General features: G+C 33.9%; 1 protein-coding gene across 2 annotated transcripts in view; it reads right to left on the bottom strand.

The window, feature by feature from the left end:
- LOC142344756 (uncharacterized) overlaps positions 1-15,951 on the bottom strand; it is a 108,033-nt gene extending 92,082 nt beyond the window's left edge. Inside the window, exon 1 of one of the 2 annotated variants that reach the window (XM_075396654.1) lies at positions 15,277-15,951. The gene's annotated coding sequence lies outside the window, so the exon portion shown is untranslated. The remainder of the gene's footprint in view (positions 1-15,276) is intronic. The other variant, XM_075396653.1, reaches the window with a different exon arrangement.
- Positions 15,952-20,812: the final 4,861 nt, after the last annotated feature.

The following is a 20,812-nucleotide window of genomic DNA, read 5'->3' as shown; positions in this document are numbered from 1 at the left end:
AAAATCCATAGTTATTAAAAATGCATTATTTATTTTTAATGAATTAGTATTTTCGTTTACCAAAAAACGACTAAACAATTGATTGGAGAAATTGCATTCTTTAACAGAAGCCAGGATAGCTGCAAGGCATGTTTGATTTCATCGTTGAGTTTTGCATCGAAGAAGGATTCGGATTACATTTCGGGTCTGTCCTTTTAGAAATTTTACATTTTCATCCTAATTATAGGCATGTCCGTCTTCTTTCAAACTGCATTAAATAAGCAATCCCATTTACGTTCAAATGGGGCCCAACAAACAAATATTGTACGTATATAATAATGTTTTCTGGGTTATGTTTTCTGAATGGTTTTTATTTCTCCAAAAATTGTTTTCGGAAAATTTTAAGGATCTCTTTGCCACCAATGAGTTTTGCCACCATTTGATGTTCTCTTTGTAGTCTTTTGACAGAATCTAATTAATCAAATGATTAAGTTGGTATCTAAGGCGCTATTAAAGAAACTTGTAATGCATCATTTGATACAATGGTTTTTCGCTAATAAAACTCGATAAGTCTCAAAAATTCATCATTAATAAATTTTCAATTTTTCGATCATATTAGCTACTTTTATTTAAATCTTGGACCATGTTTTATTTTACTTGACAAGCAGCAACAGCAGGACCATATTAAATCCAGTTGTGGACTTTCACAATCGGAAAAACATTTGATTTTTAATGCGGCGTTCTTTTTTGAAAATACAGTTTTGCAATAATTGTTTCTTTTATGTTAGATACGGGCCAGAATGATTTTAAACAAAATCTCAATTCTTGACAGGTCAGAAACTAAATCAAAACGAGGCTCAACGCAAAATACAATTTTTCCAGCATAAAGTTCATGGCTTTGATTTCAACATTGTTGGCGTTAAGTTTCCGTAGAAATTTTGATTTCTGCTTATTTTGATTATTTTGTAGTTTTTTTTGCATGAATGTCACTGATGCCATGTCCAATTGGCTTCCTATACAGCAACAATTAATCAAATTATTAATTTCAGTTGAAAGCTCATCGTTGTTACTACGTAGTGTTTTAAATAACCTGTATTTTGGTCCTTGGATACTTGCCATTTTTACTCTTTTTTGTGCAAATTTAACAAAGTCAAGCTAATTAGAATTTAGTTTTTAGTGCTCCTTTATCATTTAAATACTGATTTTTTGGCGGCGAAACTACAAGTTTTCTTAATTTTTTAATGATTTTTTGGACATTTTTCAATTTTCGGGTTTCTTTTGCTGCCTTGTCCCATAATCACATTAAAGACAAGTCATACATTTTTGGCGCTGAGAGAGGTCAAAAATACTGAAAATGTGAATAAAAACTGCAATTAATCACAAAACTTTAAGCCTCGATAACTCCATATAAAAAGCGGAAAATGAATAGATCTTTTTGATTCCTTGTTCTACGCTGGACTGGCTTTCTAATGATACCACTCACAACTCTCTACGATGATTATATCGATCGGCCAAATTGACTGAACAAAAAAACCCATTTGAGTATATAGTTCCTCCCTCCCCACTAAGGTGGGGGTCGGAACAAAAATTGTATTACTAGAAAGCGCATCACAAAATAAATCGATTGTCGAAGGAACTTTTGAGATTTTTGATCCGACCCACATTAGTGGGGGAGGAACTATATGCTCAACTGGGTGTTTTTTGTTCGGTCAATTTTCGCCGCCTGATATATTTATCGTATAGCGTTGAGTCGTATCATTAGAAAGCTTGCCGAGCTCAGAATTTCAATATAAGATGTTTCTTTGAATTTCGTTTCGAGGAGTTACGGCGATTTTAAGTTTTATGAGCGTTAGCCTAACTTCCGTTGTTTTGTTCCCATTTTTCGTAAAATTTGCTCATTTTTTAACAATGTTTGATAATTTTTTTGCTAAAAATACGATAAAAATGTTAGCGAGAGTCTCATTGATTTTACGTTTAAAGATTAAGAAAGAATTTTTGAATGGTTTGAATCAATTGTTTTGCCTAAAAGTTTGGCCAAATTTTAAAAATTCAGCAAATTTTTTCTTCGTAAAAAATTGAATCAAATATGCTTACGTGGGCCACTTTATCCAGTTTGACTGCCAGTGAAGAGATAAAAACTGCGGACATAATCTTCTTTCATTCAGATAAGGGTTATTTTTACCACCGGTTTCTAAGAAAGTGTTCTGGAATTAGCGCTGTTAGGCTAATTAAAATCCATAGTTATTAAAACTACATTATTTATTTTTAATGAATTAGTATTTTCGTTTAACAAAAAACAACTAAACAATTGATTGGAGAAATTGCATTCTTTAACAGAAGCCAGGATAGCTGCAAGGCATGTTTGATTTCATCGTTGAGTTTTGCATCGAAGAAGGATTCGGATTACATTTCGGGTCTGTCCTTTTAGAAATTTTACATTTTCATCCTAATTATAGGCATGTCCGTCTTCTTTCAAACTGCATTAAATAAGCAATCCCATTTACGTTCAAATGGGGCCCAACAAACAAATATTGTACGTATTTAATAATGTTTTCTGAGTTATGTTTTCTGAATGGTTTTTATTTCTCCAAAAATTGTTTTCGGAAAATTTTAAGGATCTCTTTGCCACCAATGAGTTTTGCCACCATTTGATGTTCTTTTTGTAGTCTTATGACAGAATCTAATTAATCAAATGATTAAGTTGGTATCTAAGGCGCTATTAAAGAAACTTGTAATGCCTCATTTGATACAATGGTTTTTCGCTAATAAAACTCGATAAGTCTCAAAAATTCATCATTATTAAATTTTCAATTTTTCGATCATATTAGCTATTTTTATTTAAATCTTGGACCATGTTTTATTTTACTTGACAAGCAGCAACAGCAGGACCATATTAAATCCAGTTGTGGACTTTCACAATCGGAAAAACATTTGATTTTTAATGCGGCGTTCTTTTTTGAAAATACAGTTTTGCAATAATTGTTTCTTTTATGTTAGATACTGGCCAGAATAATTTTAAACAAAATCTCAATTCTTGACAGGTCAGAAACTAAATCAAAACGAGGCTCAACGCAAAATACAATTTTTCCAGCATAAAGTTTATGGCTTTGATTTCAACATTGTTGGCGTTAAGTTTCCGTAGAAATTTTGATTTCTGCTTATTTTGATTATTTTGTAGTTTTTTTTGCATGAATGTCACTGATGCCATGTCCAATTGGCTTCCTATACAGCAACAATTAATCAAATTATTAATTTCAGTTGAAAGCTCATCGTTGTTACTACGTAGTGTTTTAAATAACCTGTATTTTGGTCCTTGGATACTTGCCATTTTTACTCTTTTTTGTGCAAATTTAACAAAGTCAAGCTAATTAGAATTTAGTTTTTAGTGCTCCTTTATCATTTAAATACTGATTTTTTGGCGGCGAAACTACAAGTTTTCTTAATTTTTTAATGATTTTTTGGACATTTTTCAATTTTCGGGTTTCTTTTGCTGCCTTGTCCCATAATCACATTAAAGACAAGTCATACATTTTTGGCGCTGAGAGAAGGTTCAATTGGTTATATCTCAATAATTTTTGTGCATAGTTTATGGTTTTAAAGACTTCGACACCGTTTCAAGGCAAAACTGAATTGATTTTGTGATTTCTGCCAGCATTTGTTCTTTTTTGTCTTATGAGTTTCTGAATATCAAGAGGTCTCAATTGTCTTCATTCACTTTTATTAAAAAAAATAGACATTCAGTTTTGGTCGAAAAAATGCTTCTTAAAAAAAGAGAAAACCAAAAATCTGGATACCAAACTAGGAAAAAAATCTAACGAAAAAACTAAGGGAAAAATCACGGCGAAAGATCACATAATTTGTAACTTCACTACCTGTTTTCGCAAAAACAATTTGATTCTAGCTTCTATAAGGCCGCTAATTGTCAGTCAAGAGAACATTACTTTTCAAAGTATTTTTTGTTTCACCTCTCAATTTCAGCAAGCAAACAATAGATTGAGAAACTTTGTCCTGAAAAATCAATCTACCAAGAACGGAAAGCTGTTTGCAAGAACAGCAGCCTGCCTTTTCATGAAAATTCTGGAAACATCGCCAGCAAATTGCCCGACAATAGCCACAGGAGACGATCCAGCTTCGAAACCGCACCCTCTCAGATGGCAGACTGACATCTTGACGATTAACCGGCTTTGCCAATTCATTGCAAACAGTCGCTTTTAAGTTTACAGAAATCATTTTGAAAAGAGCAAATCAGATAAAGCAAAAATCCTTAAAAATCAAATATTAAAAATCTGAGATCAAGGAATGTCTCTCGAGAGCAAAATCTTCAAAAACGCAGAAATGTTCCATCAAGAAACCAATTTTTTTTAAATTTTTGCCGCTTCTAATCGTATTTCTGCCACATTTGAGCGTTGTCTCATCAAAAAAGAAAGTTGCCAATTTAAATTTTCCAATTTTTGAGTTGCTTTTGCTGCCTTGTTCTTTTTCAATTCTTATGAGTGAGTCTAATTAATCAAATGTCTAACTCTGTATCTAGAGAGCTATTGAAGAAACTTGGAAATGCTTTCAGTTGATACAATGGTTTTTCTCAGACAACTCAAAAACTAACCAAAATTCATCACTTAGTTTTGATATATTGACTTTCGATCACAATAGCTAGTTCATTAAAACTTGGAACAACTTGTTGTCCTAATTGACAAGCAGTAAAAGCAACACCATTTTAAGTCTAATTTTGGACCTTTACAGCCAAAAAAGCATTGGCATTGCGGCGCTGTATTATTTTAAATTTACCTTAATTGTTTTTGTTAGACGTTGGCCAGAATGAACTCAGATCAAGGCTCAAAATTTGACAGGTCAAAAACTACATCTAAAGGGGAACCCCATGCAAAACATGCTAACATCTGCCTAAAGTTTATGGTTTTTCGTTCCAACGCCGTTTACCTAAAAAATAGTGAAGTTTTGAGTTCTGCGTTTCCGTAGTTATTTTGCAGTGTTCTGGTTTAGTCTCACTGATTACATGTCCAATTGGCTTCCTAAACAGTAACAGGTTAAAGAAATTATTATTATCCGGTGAAAGCTTATGGTTGTAACAAATTATGGGTCAAAATAACATCGTTTTTGGTCTTTGGCCACATTTACTCTTTTTTTGTGCGACATTTTAGCAAAGTCTCAGCAAAATGAAAACTCTAAGAATTGAATTGATTTTAGGATTTTTGACTGTATTTGTCTTTTTTGTCTTATGAAACTTTGGATCATGAGAACTCTCAGGAAATTTTTATACGAAGACATAAAAGAAGCCAAGGCAAGATTTCAGTTGTGCGCTAATGGTTTTTATGACTTACTTGTTTTCAAAAAGCATAAACATAATTTTTAACTTTGCCCTTTTCGGTTTGGCCCACTTGTTAAGTATTCTCCATAAAGACGCTTCCCATAACTTTTCAGGAAAACCGCAAGAACATTTGCTGTGCTTAGCATTCATCTGATGACTTTCATTCAGTTTTTTAAGAAAAATAGACATTAAGTTTTGGTCCTACGTAATGTTTGTCGTTTTTAAATGTTATATACAGAAAAGAATTATCTCAAATCAAAGCTCAATTATTGACAGGTAAAAATTTACGTCCAGATAAGGCCAGGGAAATTACATAATATTCTCGGCCAAAGGCTTATGGTCTTTTGTCTTCAACACCATTTGCGTAAAAACGTTTGGGAAATTTTGAGTTCGGCCCGCTATGGTAATAATTGTTAAGGGTTCAACGCAATCCTACTTCTGCGGATTTGATGTAACTATCAAGTGCAGACAACTCTGCGGCGACACCAGTGGAAGGTTGATCTTTGTTTTCGTGGCGCCTTAGAAAAACTTGGCACACGCACTCTTCCAAAACCTGTTCAATGCATTGCACCAAATTCATGTGAAATTTCTGCAAAAACGCTACAAATTTCATAACGTTGATATTTCTTGGATAGAGGCTATAGAAAAAAAACCTAACCAACTAAAGCTGCATGAAAAATTTTCAGATAATCTGAGCTCAGGTATACAGTAACCGTATATCAAAATCTAAAACAAAAGCGCCAAAACGTTCAATCAAAAATCGTTTTTTTAATATTTGAAGCCTGTAATCTTATTTCTGTCACTTTTAAGCGTAGCTCCAGAAAAGAAAGAAGTTGCTTTCTCTTTCAAGTGAATTAGAATTTAGTTTTAGTTGTTATTTTATTATTTAATTGTTCATGGTTTTTGCGCTGATACCAAATTTCTGGCGTTGAAAGAAGACACAATTTATTCAACTTTTTTGTGGATAGATTATTGTTTTATAGACTTCGACACCGTCTAATCGAAAAAAATGAATTGAGTCTGAGACTTTTTCTGTATTTCTTCCTTCTTTAGTTGTATGAAATTTTAGATAATGACAGGTCTAGATGGTTTTTACATGAAGGTTTAAATGAAGCCATTGAATGATTTCAGTTGAATTTATCTGATGCGATTTAGACTAATTCAAGTTTTTAAGAAAAATAGACATTGAATTTTGGTCGTAAGTAATGCTTGTTGTTTTTTTATGTTAGATACAGATTGGAACAATTTCAATCCAAAGGTCAATTATAGACAGGTGAAAATAAGGCCAATGAAATTACATGATATTCTCATTCTCATTTTGATTTTTTTCATTCAGTTGTTCTTTTTAAGATAGACATTGAATTTTGATTGTAAGAAAAGCTTGTTTTTTAAAAAAAAAATTCCAGATGCAGATCAGAATGATTTCAAATGAGTTCTCAGTTATTGCTGAGCGTGAATAAACAAGAACACTTGATTTGTAACTTCACCTGTTTTGGCGAAAAGAATTTGATTCTAGCTTCTATAAGGTCGCTAATTTTCAGTCAAGAGAACGTTACCTTTTAAAACATTTTTTTTCAGCTCCACCAAGAATAGAACGCTGTTTGCAAGAACAGCAGCCTGCCTTATCATGAAAAATATGGAAACATCGCCAGCAGATTGCCTTACAATAGCCAAAAGAGACGATCTAGCTTCGAAACCGCACCATCTCAGAGGGCAGACTGACATCTTGACGATTAACCGGCTTTGCCAATTCTTTGCAAACAGTCGCTTTCAAGTTCACAGAATTCATTTTGAGAACAGCAAATCAGATCAAGCAAAATTTTTAAAAATCGAATATTAGAAATCTGAGATCAAAGAATGTCACTCGAGAGCAAAATCTAAAACAAAAGGGGAAAAAATGTTCCATCAAGCAATTTATTTTTTTATGTTTGTCGTTTCTAATCTTATTTCTGCCACATTTTTGCGTAGTCTCAGCAAAAAAGAAGTGGCAAATTTAGATTTTCCAATTTTTGAGTTTCCTTTGCTGCCTTGTTCTTTTTGAATTCTTATGAGTGAGTCTATTTATTCAAATGTCTAACTCGGTATCTATTGAGCTATTAAAGAAACTTGGATTAAAACTCGGATAAGTATTTCATAACTTTTCGACAACAATTGACCAGCAGCAACAGCAAGACCAATTTTAGTTTCGTTGTGGACCTTTAAAACCAAAAAAGATTGGCATTGTTGTGCGGCGATGTATTATTTTTTAAAATTTACCTTAATTGTTTTTGTTAGACACAGGCCAGAATGAATTCTGATCCAGGCCCAGTATTTGACAGGTCAAAAACTACATCCAAAGGGGAACCCCATGCAAAACATGCTAATATCCGCCTTAAGTTTATGTGCTTTTCGTTTCAACGCCGTTTACGTAAAAAATTGTTAAGTTTTGAGTTCTGCGTTTCCGTTGTTACTTTGTAGTTTTCTGGTTTAGTCTCACTGATTACATGTCCAATTGGCTTCCTAAACAGTAACAGGTTAATGAAATTATTAAAATCAGGTGAAACCTTATGGTTGTAACGAACTCTGGTTTTAAATAACCTCTTTTTTGGTCTTTGGCCACATTTACTCTTATTTGTGCCACATTTAGCAAATTCTCAGCAAAATGAAAACTCGAAAAATTGAAGTGATGTTAGGATTTTTGACTGTATTTGTCTTTTTGTCGCATGAAACTTTGGATAATGACAACTCTCAATGATTTTCTATACGAAGTCATAAAAGAAGCCCATACAAGATTTGTTACGCGCTAATGGTTTTCATGACTTTGAACTAATGTTTTGAAAAGTATCAACATAATTTTTAACTTTGCCCTTTTTGGTTGGGCCTACTTGTTCAGTATTCGCCATAAAGACGCTTCCCATAACTTTTCAGGAAAACTGCAAGAATATTGTTTGTGCTTAGCATTCATCTGATGACCTTTTCATTGTGTTTTTGAAAGAAAAATTGAGTTTTGGTTTTAAGTAATGCTTGTTGTTTTTTTGTTAGATATAGAACACAATTGTTTCAAATTAGGGTGCAATTATTGACAGGCAAAAATTTACGCGCAGATAAGTGCAAGGAAATTAGATAATATTCTCAACCAAAAGCTTACGTTTTTTATGACAGAACTATTGGCGTAAAAACGTTTGAAATTTTGAGTTCGGCCCGTTATCGTTGTTATTGTGAGGGGTTCAACGCAATCTAACTTGTGCGGAATTGATGTAACTCTATCACGTGCAGACAACTCTGCAGTAAAACCAGTTGATCTTTGTTTTCTTTGCGCCTCAAAAAGCTTGCTACTCGCACTCTTCCACAACCTGATCAGTGCACCGAAACAAATTCATGTTGAATTTCTGCAAATTCATGTTGCATTTCTGGAAAATTTCATAAAGTTGATATTTCTTGGATGCAGTCTATATGATAAGACTTTACCGACTAAAGCTGCATGTAAAAATTTTAGATAATCTGAGCTCAGATATACAATAATCTGATGTGGAAAAGCTGATCGGTGCCTAAAAACTAATTCATGTGGTTTCTACAATAAACGCAACAATTTTTTAATGTTGATATTTCTTGGATGGAGGCCATAAGAAATAAGTTAACCGCCTAATGCTGGAAGTAATATTTTCAGATAAAATCATTTTAGAAAGAGCAATTTATATCACGCAAACATCAAAAAATCAACCGTCAAACTAAAAATGAAACATCACGATCTGAAAAAACAATTCAGATCAAGGAATGTCACTTGAAAGCAAAATCTAAAACAAAAGCGCAAAAACGTTTAAGCAAAAACCTTTTTAAATTGAAGCTTTTAATCTTATTTCTTTCGCTTTTCAGCGTAGTCTCAGGAAAGAAAGAAGTCGCTTTCTCATTCAAGTGAATTAGTATTTAGTTTTAATTGCTATTTTATCATTTAAATCATGGTTTTTAGCATTGATAACAAATTTTTGGCGTTGAAAGAAGACGTTATTTATTATAATTAAAAATTTTAGTGGATAGATTATTGTTTTATAGACTTCGACACCGTGTACTCAAAAAAATGAATTGAGTGAGACTTTTTCTGTATTTATTCCTTCCTTCGTTTTATGAAATTTTAGATAAGCACAGGTCTAGATGAATTTTACATGAAGTATTAAAGGAAGCCCTTGAATGATTTCAGTTGGATTCATCTGATGCGATTTAGACTAATTCAATTTTTTAAGAAAAATAGACATTGAATTTTGGTCGTAAGTAATACTTGTTGTTTTTTAATGTTAGATACAGATTAGAACGATTTCAATGCAAAGGTCAATAATTGACAGGTAAAAATAAGGCAAATGAAATTAAATGATTCTCATTTTCATTTTTGACTTTCATTCAGTTCTTTTAAAAGATAGACATTGAATTTTGATCGTAAGGAAATCTTTTTTTAAAATTTCAGATGCAGAACAGAATGATTTCAAATAGTTCTCAGTTATTGAAGGTAATCGTTTACATGCAAATGAGGGCCAATGAAACTTTATGATATTATCAGCCAAATGCTTTAAGTTTCTTGCTTAAAACCATTTGAGTAAAAATGTATGAAGATTTAATTTCAGCCCGTTATCGTTGTTATTGTGAAGGGTTGAACTTGATCCAACTTCTGCGGAATTGACATAACTCTATCAAACGCAGACAGCTCTGCTGCGAAGCCAATAGAAAAGCTAATCCCTTCTTGGCACCTTAACAGTTAAAAAACATGGCAGGACACGTTGAATAAAATTTTCAGATAAAAAATTTTCAGAAAAAATCATTTTGGAAAGAGCAATTTATATCACGCAAAGATCAAAAAATCAACCGTCAAACTAAAAATGAAACATCACGATCTGAAAAATCAATTGAGATCAAGGAATGTCATTTGAAAGCAAAATCTAAAACAAAAGCGCAAACACGTTTAATCAAAAACCTTTTTTTAAAATTGAAGCCTTTAATCTTATTTCTTTCACTTCTCAGCGTAGTCTCAGGAAAGAAAGAAGTCGCTTTCTCTTTCAAGTGAATTAGAATTTAGTTTTAATTGCTATTTTATCATTTAAATCATGCTTTTTAGCGCTGATAACAATTTTTTGGCGTTGAAAGAAGACATTATTTATTATACTTAAAATTTTTAGTGGATAGATTATTGTTTTATAGACTTCGGCACCGTGTACTCCAAAAAAAACGAAATGAGTTTGAGACTTTTTCTGTATTTATTCCTTCCTTCGTTGTACGAAATTTTAGGTAAGCACAGGTCTAGATGATTTTTACATGAAGGATTAAATGAAGCCCTTGAATGATTTCAGTTGGATTCGTCTGATGCGATTTAGACTAATTCAATTTTTTAAGAAAAATAGACATTGAATTTTGGTCGTAAGTAATGCTTTTTGTTTTTTATGTTAGATACAGATTAGAACGATTTCAATTCAAAGGTCAATTATTCACAGCTAAAAATAAGGCCAATGAAATTACATGATATTCTCACTCATTTTGACTTGTTCATTCAGTGTTTCTTTTAAAAGATAGACGTTGAATTTTGATCGCAAGTTAAGCTTTTTTAAAAAGTTCAGATGCAGACCAGAATGATTTCAAATAGTTCTCAGTTACTGAAGGTAATCGTTTACATGCAAATGAGGGCCAATGAAATTAAAAGATATTCTCAGCCAAAGGCTTAAAGATTTTTTGCTTAAAACCATTTGAGTAAAAATGTTTGACGATTTGAGTTCAGCCCGTTATAGTTGTTATTGTGAAGGGTTGAACTTGATCCAACTTCTGCAGAATCGATGTAACTCTTTCAAACACAGACAGCTCTACTGCGAAGCCAGAAGAAAAGTTAATCCGATCGTGGCACCTCAACAGTTATAAAAACATGCCAGGACACGTCCCGAATATAATTTCCGAAAAATTTATTGAAAAAAACTCGATCCTAAAATAACAAAGAAATTTCAGAGCTGTTTTCAAAAACCAGCCAGGCAACTGGAAAAACTGAAAAAACCGGCGCGTGAAAATAAAACAACAAAATGAAGACGCAAGACCACCTAATTTCTAACTCCACTAACTCTTTCCGATTTGATTCCAGCTTTCGAAAAGAGGCTAATTGTCAGTCAAGATAACGTTATTTGACATCTTAATTCAAAATATCAGACACACTTACTGAAAATAAATTGAGGGATTCCAAAATTGAAAAAATGATTCTCCTGGGACCTACAAAAATTTTGAAAAGATGTGCAGGAATATTTTGAAGCACGCAGACCCTCTAACGCGATCTTAAAACCTGATCATTTTCTCGAAGCTAATTCATTTAGAATTTTTGCATAAAAACGCCAAAATTTTTATAAAGTTTTGGATGGAGGCTATAAAAATTACAATTTAATCGACGGGCGCTAGCAGTCATAATAATATCTTGAGCAGAAAAGAACTGCAATTATTGAACACATTACCGACCAGGAAACGTCAACAATCCAACAAAAAATTGAGGAACTCTGTCGTGAACAATCAGTCTGTCAAAAAAGGGAAACCTGTTTGCTATAAATGTTTGGTCATGGTAAATAATGAAAAAACCACCAGCAGATTGCCCGACAATAGCCACAAGAGACTATCGAGACCATCAACATCTTGACCATTAACCGGCTTTCCCACTTCATTGCTTATAGTCAACTTTAAGTTATGACTTTATTTTCAGAAGAGCAATATATATTACGCAAAAAATAAAAATCAAACATCAATTTAAAAAAATCAAAGCTCATTTGAGATCAAGAATGATGCCACTAGAGCAAAAACTAGAACGCTAGCGCAAAACCGTTTAAGCAAAAGGTTTGCACAAAAAACCATAACCGACTAACGTCGGGCGAATTGCTCTCAAACGACCGGCGAGCGTTTGGCTTTGTCAACACCTAGCCACGGTTTAGTGACCTCAGGGCACTACCTCTTTATCCCGTTTCGGAAGACGAAAATCAAATGGGTCAGACGAAAAATCGGCCAAGCGAAAAATTGCATAAAAGACAAACAGGAATAATATATTTGCTACAAATTGCTTTTGAGAGCAATTAACAATGGTTTCCTAAAAAGTACCTGTAAGATCATTTATGACAAAGAGAGAAAAAGAGAGAGAGAGAGAGATAAAACGTGAACGAGAAAGAGAAGGAAAGGCACCCTAACCGAAAGAGAGGGAAGGAGACAGGAATATCTTCCATGATTGATTCGACACAGCAACTTCTAGTTTTCTAACCCTGTTAATAAATGAACCATATAGAGAAAACTGAAAAAGGCAAAATTAAAAAAAAATTAACTTCAAAACCAAGTAACCCATCTCCGAGACTATGTTTTTATGGCCAGTAATGGTCGTTAAACAGCACGAAAAAGACAAAAAACATTGAAAAATCTTGCTAAAATCCAAGACATTAATATCTTAAGAACCATTTCATTGTCTCAAGTGACCATGCAGTATCCCTGCTTCAAGCCTGAAATAGTTTCAATGGCTAATAAAGATCTATACACTTGCAACATAAAATATTTCCAAAAATTCGAAACTAAATTTTATCCAAAAATTACTAAAACTGGAGTCATAAAAAAATGTTGATCACCATCCCATTAACTTTAGAAAATATGCAGCAGCTTATTATCAAACCTCTGAAGATGTCCTAGGGCCTTTGTAGCCGGAAAAAATTCAAAAACATGAAAATGCAAATTTTAAAAAAACTGCTTAAATTCGTGATATTAAAATCTTGAAGACCATTCAATTACATCTGTAAACTATGCAGTAATACATTATCAAACCCTAGAGGAAGTTCCGTGGTCCTTTAGGCTAAAGAAACCTAAGAAGTGACAAAATATTTCAAAAAAATAAGAAAAACGGCAAAATTTATATTAAAAAATTGCTAAAAAGTGTGATATTAGGAAGTTGAAGAATAATCCATGACCAACAAAAATTTTCCAGTAACTTATTATCAAACCCTAGCGGAAACTGTCTGACCTTTGAGGCTCAAAAAATCTGAATATGACTATAAAAAATGTCAAAAAATTGGGGCAAAAACGGCAAAAAATATCAAAAAAATGCTAAAATTTGTTAAATATGTTAAAATCTTGCAGGAAATTCCATTTTATCTAAAAATTATACAGTAACCTATTTTCAAACCCCAGAGGAGGTTACATTGCTCTTGAGGCTGAAAAAATCTACAAAACTACAAAAAATTGCAAAAACTGCAAGTTTAATCAAAAAATTGCTAAATTTTATGACATTAAAAAGTTAAAACACTATTCTATGGCCATTAAAAATTTGTAAGTAACTTATTATTAAAATCTTTAGGATATTTTTTGGCCCCTCGCTCTGAAAAGAACTGTATAAGGAAAAAAATTGAAAAATTGCACGTTTTGTCAAAAAAAATTGCTTAAATTCGTGACGTTAAAATGTTGAAACCATTCCATTACCACTAGAAACAATGAAGTAATCTATTATCAAACCCTAGAGGAGGTTCCTGGCACCTAGGGCTGATAAAAATTTCAAAAGTTCTCAAAAAGCTTATAAAAATTGCAAAAGTATAAATTTGCGTTTTTAGCAAGCGGTTGTTCGTCAGTAGCTAGCCCCGGGAAAGAGGGGGGGTGCATCGGGGGATGATTGGGAGGAGCAACACTGGGGTGGGGGCAACAGCGCGGTGGGGGGTTGGGGCAATAGGGGGGGGGTCAACAGTGGGGGGTGTCTTCAACCTCTAAGAAACGCCCTTCACACCATAACTATAAGCATAAGTCTCGAAAACAGTTTGAGCTGAAACAGAGCTGAAAGGCTCTAAGAGCACTTAAAGCCCGCTGGGCGCTACCTGTTTATCCCGTTTTAGAGGACGAAAAGTCAAAAGCGTCAGAAGAAAAATCGGTCAAGAGAAAAATCGCATAAAAAAGAATGACAGGACTAATGTTATTGCTACAGACTTCATTTGAGAGCAATTAATTACAATGATTGCTTCAAATTTCATTTGAGAGTAATAACGCAAGTCAAGCACAAATATTCCCGAGTTGTAAACGCCGCTAGAAAAATCTGACATAATTTGGTGCACTTAAAAAACAACCGACTAATTAGAAAAGATAGCAGGATAACTCATGGACTACAATCGTGAAAATTTTATTTTTGTCCAAACAAGCCACAAGATCTCAAACCACTGGGAACGCATTTCGAAAACTATTAAAAAACCGATCAGCACTCGGTCAAACAAGAGCCAAATCAAAAATCACGCCAAAAACCGCCAAATCACGCCTTTTCACTCCATTCAGCGCGATCAAAATCATCACGCCAATTTGCCATCAAAAAACCTCAAAATATGTGAACATATCTTCAAAAAGAAGACCGCGTCACATTGAAGTCGTTCGAATTGTGAAAAAAATAGGACGAGAACAATGATAACCTCGTTATCGCTTCGCTGCTCTTTATCATCACGGTTCTTTAGGTCCATCATTTCTATAGGCTTAGGTCCATTATTCAAACGATCTCAAGTAGATAGATTACTGAGATCAAAAAAAATTCAAATTGAAATTCTTACGAGCATTTTAGTAGGGTTTAAGTTTCAGTTTAGAAAGCTAGCTTATTTCACTTCCGGTGGATTGTATAAATACTTCTTTTTTACATCGAAGTCACTATATAAGTTTCAAGGCTTTGATGAGAAGCCAGTAAACTGACAGCACTTCACAGTTAATCATTGCACCCAGACTCAAAAATTGCTGGACTAGAATTGAAGTCCCAAACTGTAGCACAGTCAAAAAAATCGGTCACCTATCGACAGCTACAACTCAACACGCCTTTTCTCCCGATATTAAACGCCTTTATAGAATGAACCATTTTGATTTAGCTTGATATAATTCAGCTCTTGATTTGTTCAGGTTCTTAATTTGTTCAAATTCTGTGGCTTGCCCGTACAGAGCGCCTCAAAAAAATCGACAAGACATGCACAAAATTGCAAAACGCAAGGTTAAATGTTACTTACTTTGCGAGCAAAGAAGAAATTTTCAGTCTATAATATTTAAAGCATTAAAACGGCTCACAATATAAAACAGTGCATACTTTCACAGGAAATTTGGTACGGTTGATGTGAATAATATATGCAACGCAAAATGAGCACCAAAGTATATGTTATAGTACAAATGCACTTATATGCAAAAGCACAAGGCTATATTTCCACGTATATATATTTATAAATACACCAAAATACATGCTACAGTAATTCTACATTATAGCTTTTACTAAATACCTAGCATATACCTTCTCGGCTCCTCATAATTGTAGTAGTTACACTGTAATTGTTTCCATTTTTGGCCAACGAAAGCGCAGTACTAATATCAACCAATCAGATTCCGAGTATATGTTTACTTGAGTCATAAAAGTATATGCAGTCGTCACATTGTAGTTTATTAGCAAATGTAAAATACTCTCCCTCGTAGTCAAATGTGCAGCTTAGAAAGATAGACTTTAGAAAAGTAGCAAACGATTGGATGAAGAAGCATGCTTACTGATAGGACTCCTGGTTAACAAAATTATGCATGCATGCTCACTCTACATTTCTGTGGAAAAAAATACTTAACCAATCGGACCGCAATATGAAAAAACACGCCAGTATAGCATGACAAACAGCCTACAAATCAAGTATGATACGATCCAACTGCTACTATAACCTTTTTAGAAACTGTGAACTGAATTGTTTTTTTGGGATTAATACCCCTTGAGTTGTGATCTCTAAAGTCTGTATTATTAATATTATTATTATTTATATAGTTTTTTTCATGGTCCCTTAATGAAAACGTTTTTGGGAATTAATCAGAGGTTTGAACTTTATCTTTCCAATTTTGAAACGTACCATACAATGCTCAATTAGTCAGTAGCAACTTTTTGCTGTCTAGCTCAACTCTAATTTACCATTTCTATCAACAATTGCGTATAGACGTATTAGCGTCTTATTTATACGTTGCATCCATCAAGAAAATGATGAACCAAACCTTTTCGATATCTGGTAGCAGTCCCTCTTGCGGCGACCGGGCAATTGATTGAAAGGACAATACATCGAAAACAGTCAAAAATCTGTGCTCATTGGCTAAATTTAATTGAGAGCTTACATGATTACAACACATCTGGCAATTCCTCGAGAGCCATGCCTCAGCGGATTTAAACTGAATATACCAAAACATATATGCTGTCAATAGATTGTTTAAGAGCTGATGGTTGATCCATGAAGCTCTTTGAAGTATATTTCTCAATCCAAAAAACCGCCATTTAAGAAAAATTCCCTCATTATAAGGTAGTCGGTCACCTCGGGGGCAGCAAGTAAACTCCTTTCTACATATAGCTAAAGTCAGGGATAAGACACGAATTTATCAATCTAAATATTATTTGTTCTGATTATTAGGTATCTCTTTAACCGGGTTTACGACGTCAGTTCTGTTATGTTGCAATTATTATGCCCCAGATAATAGTCTTTATCATTGGTCTTTTGAACAACTAAAAAACTTTTTAAGTAGTTTGATAGAAGTCAGTGACGTCATGGAAAGCTGTGCAGTTCTATGTACACGGGATATTAACCTAAGTAGTGCAGATTGGTCAAGAATGTATTCTAGTAATGAGTTTGAAGCTCAATTCTTAGACAACCTCTTTGAATTAAGCTTTCAAACATTTCGCCAACACAACTTTATGTTATGCCATGTAAAGATCAAGAAATTGTAACGATCTGTACCATCAATCAGCATGTGCACAAAACCTACTCCATATATAGAAAACCTTCCTCAGACCATTATCCATTAACGGCACATATAAATTTCAAATGCAATGAACCTTGTACTAGAACCTCCAAGAAATAAGCATTCAAAAAAGGACTGGGAAGAGTTCAATCAATTCATCATCGATGAGCCACTTAACACCTTTTGTTATAGTAATGTAGATATTCCCATTGATCAATGATATCAATGATTAAACAAATAATTTAAAAATTTTCTTTACGTTTAACCTATCACCGATCAAAGTTGCAGCTATGGATCACCACAGCGCCCTCTAATGTTATCAAACGATTGAAAATGGTGAAAATATATAAAAGCAAATCAACCTGCTGAAGCTCTGACAAGCTAATAAATCTAAAGAAAGTAAATGGAAAAACCTTGAAAATGGCCATCAAATCAGACCTCCCAAGTTCGAATCTGAGGTTCTTTAAATTACAAGTTTCAGTAAATTACGAAAAAACCTGTCGTCAATTCGAAAAAAAACCCAGATCTTCCTTCGGTAATGCATTTCGGAACAAGAAAGATCTCTGCATTGTAAATTCGTTCAAAGATTTCTTTGTAAGCGTTTTCAGTAACAAATCAGAGATACTGGCAAAATTTGACGCATCAGAATTAAGTAAGATTGACTGCCCCCAATCAAAAAAGTTTTCAACCAACAAAAATTAGACAGCAACAAATGTTCCGGACCAGATGACATTAGAAACCTACTCCTTACAAAACTGACCATTTCAAAATCCTTCCTTTTTATATTTAAGACTATTGTCAACTAAAGTCGATATCCTACCCTGTGAAAATAAGCCAATTCAGCGCTATCATTAAGGAAGGGAACAAAATTTACGTGACATTTTACCGGCCAATAGGTCTACTAAACTGCACTCACAAGGTTCTCGCGAAACCAATTTTGACCAAATTTTTGAGCAGGTATGAAGCAAATTAAATCAGAATCAATATGGGTTCTCGAAACGCAGATTGGCCACGATTCAATTTCATGCCTTCCTTAGATCTATTTACCAACATTACGACAATTGTTTAGTTAGTGAACTAAGCGTTCTGTACCTAGATTTGGCTAAAGCCTTTGATGCTGTATATACATGAATTAGTGGTTGCCAAACTAAAAACGTAGGAAATTGATGTCCACCTTTTTAGCCCCTTATCTGACCGGTAGATGTGAATATGTTAGAGTAAATCCGCAACCTTTAGTATTTTTTCCCCAAGGGTCTATCCTGAAACCGCTGATCTTTTAATTTTTATTGATGATCTGCATGAAACTCTGAAAAGTGTAGAGTATTTTGGTTTTGCTGACATGATGTTTATTACCCTCAGTAAAACCACTCTTGATCAATGAAGTGCAAAAAAATCAACACGGTGCTCGCAGAACAAAATGAACATAAATGTGAAGAAATACACAGGTCTTAAATTTCAAAGCCTCGATGTCAACCAGTGTAAATAACGCAGCCCTTAACTGATACTGATGTGCAGCGTCATTTAGGACTTCATGTTAACAAAGGGTTCAGACGGAACAAAAATTTTCTGGTAAACGAAAATTGCTAGGTGTATTATTCGAATTTAAGCAAAATATGTCAAAAGAACGTCATTAAAAAACCAAATTAACTTCGTTTAAAGGTTAGGTTGTACCAATAGCAACACTTTGTTTCAAAACCTGGATACCGAGCAGAAAAAATATGTAACACATAGAGAAAATGCAGCTGACAGCAAGAAAATGGAGTTTTAGGGGGTTCAAAAATCGACTAGTCCAAATCCAGATTCTGAGTTTGTATATTGAAATACATGATCTCATGCTGTTCCTTGCGATAACTAGTGGTCAATACGACACACAGTGCAAGCAGCTTAAAAAAACATTCGAACCAAATAACGCTGTCGAACTTCAAACCAAGAAAATGAGATTAATCTGTGCAGGTGATAATTGCTTCAGTAGAACACGACAACTATTCAATTTTTCCAAGAAGATCCCTTTGAGATATGGCCCTGAAAAGAACAAAAGGAAAAATATGCTGGACATTTTTTACGAGCATGTACACAAAACTCAATAAATGAACTGAATATCCATTTGTGGAAATTTCATCTTTATGAGCAAAATAGACTCAAACTTACCTTCAATGGACGACAGGTGGGTATAAAAAAACCCTGGAGATGAACTCCAATATCTTATCTACTAATACTACTACAAATATAAATTTGGACAATATTTATACGTCAAAATTTTGTAGAAAAATACAGATAGCTCCTGTATAGTAAGGGAGGGTACAAACTGATTTCAACTCAAGATTTACATAAAGATTAAAGAAAACAACCGGCCCTATTCTACCATGGCTCCAATGGAGGTTTCAACAACGTGACCCTGGCGAATTGATCGCGCGCACGGCGGCAGGGTTCAGAGCAAAGCAAGAGCGCAAAGATAAGTTTTGTCATGTTGTATGTTTAAATACGAATCGTCCTTACTCTCCCTGATTCTCGCTTCAAACCTCTATATCAAAGATCACTGGCTAGCTCCCCTGTGCAGAATTTTAATGGACAGAAAGTGCCTTTCTCCACTTCAATTACTCTTTGTTCAAGCGTCATCTTATCGTCTCGTGATATTTATATGAATCCGGTATGATTTTAGGGAAACTCTAAAGAAACGGATTAAACATTGCCCCCAATTCGTTTGCCAAACAGAAACATGTTCTGCTTATGATTTTGGCGTGAGAATGTACTTTGATTCAAAATACACCGTATTAACCATGGCTAACATAGAATAGAACTCGTGTTGAGTTTTCATTCTTTAATTCAATCATGTCATTAGCAATGTGAAAAACTGCTCATCTCATAATTTCATATTTGCTGTTGAGTCAAAACCGCTAGTTAACCCAATCCTGTAATATATTTGTATATACCACCAAAATCAATCAATTATCGTCCGCAAAACGAAAGAAAAAATGTTTATAACAAAGAAGGTCATTGCAACAATTCATTGACGAAACCATTTTTACTGGCGTCTTCAGTGACCCCACTGTAAACCAGGCCCCGTTCACATCAACATCTTGTAATGATATAGAAATATTCCTCGACCGCTTAAAAGAAAATAATTTTCTGTAGATAATTAAGGATGGCAAACACAAAGTTGGTGATATGTTGGACATCTAATACGCTTATTTTGAGGATCTTTATCAACCCTTAAAGTTATTACAAAAATTGAATTTGAGCTTGGTGATAATTTTGGCCTTAAAAATTTTTTGATCTACCAGAGATCAAAAAGCACCCTAGCGAAACATTTCTATCTCGTGACCTCGCCTGTCATAATTTGTCATCTATTTTGTTTTCTCTAGCACTAGATAGAAAATTGTTGGATTTACTCTTATTCTGGAAATTTTTGGACAATTTTATTTTCCTAATAGTTTTGCGACTTTGAAATTATTGACAATGAACAATTTACCTTGATTCTATTTGTCCCTCACCACCCATTCTTTAAATGAACGCAACACTGCCCCTCAACATCATTAGAAGTTTCCTCCGCCGTTGTAATAACGACTTAGCAGAGAAGCAGTTTAGTCAAAAGAACATGGCATTGCAGTCTTTCTTGATCATTTTGCCTCAAATAAAACTGGAACATAAAGTTTTTTCGTCCTCTTAAAAAACTCAATAGTTAAAATGGGTATCCCTCCATTGCAAATGCCATTGATTATTATTTTGTGACAGCCTTTAAGCCTTGCAGTTACTGTTTTGGAAGATTTTGCACAACGGAAGTTAAAAAATCTGTGC

The sequence above is a fragment of the Convolutriloba macropyga genome, chromosome 8, assembly GCF_964194025.1.
Source record: "Convolutriloba macropyga chromosome 8, txConMacr16.3, whole genome shotgun sequence".
NCBI lineage: Eukaryota > Metazoa > Xenacoelomorpha > Acoela > Convolutidae > Convolutriloba > Convolutriloba macropyga.
This window is presented reverse-complemented; position numbering and strand designations above follow the sequence as displayed.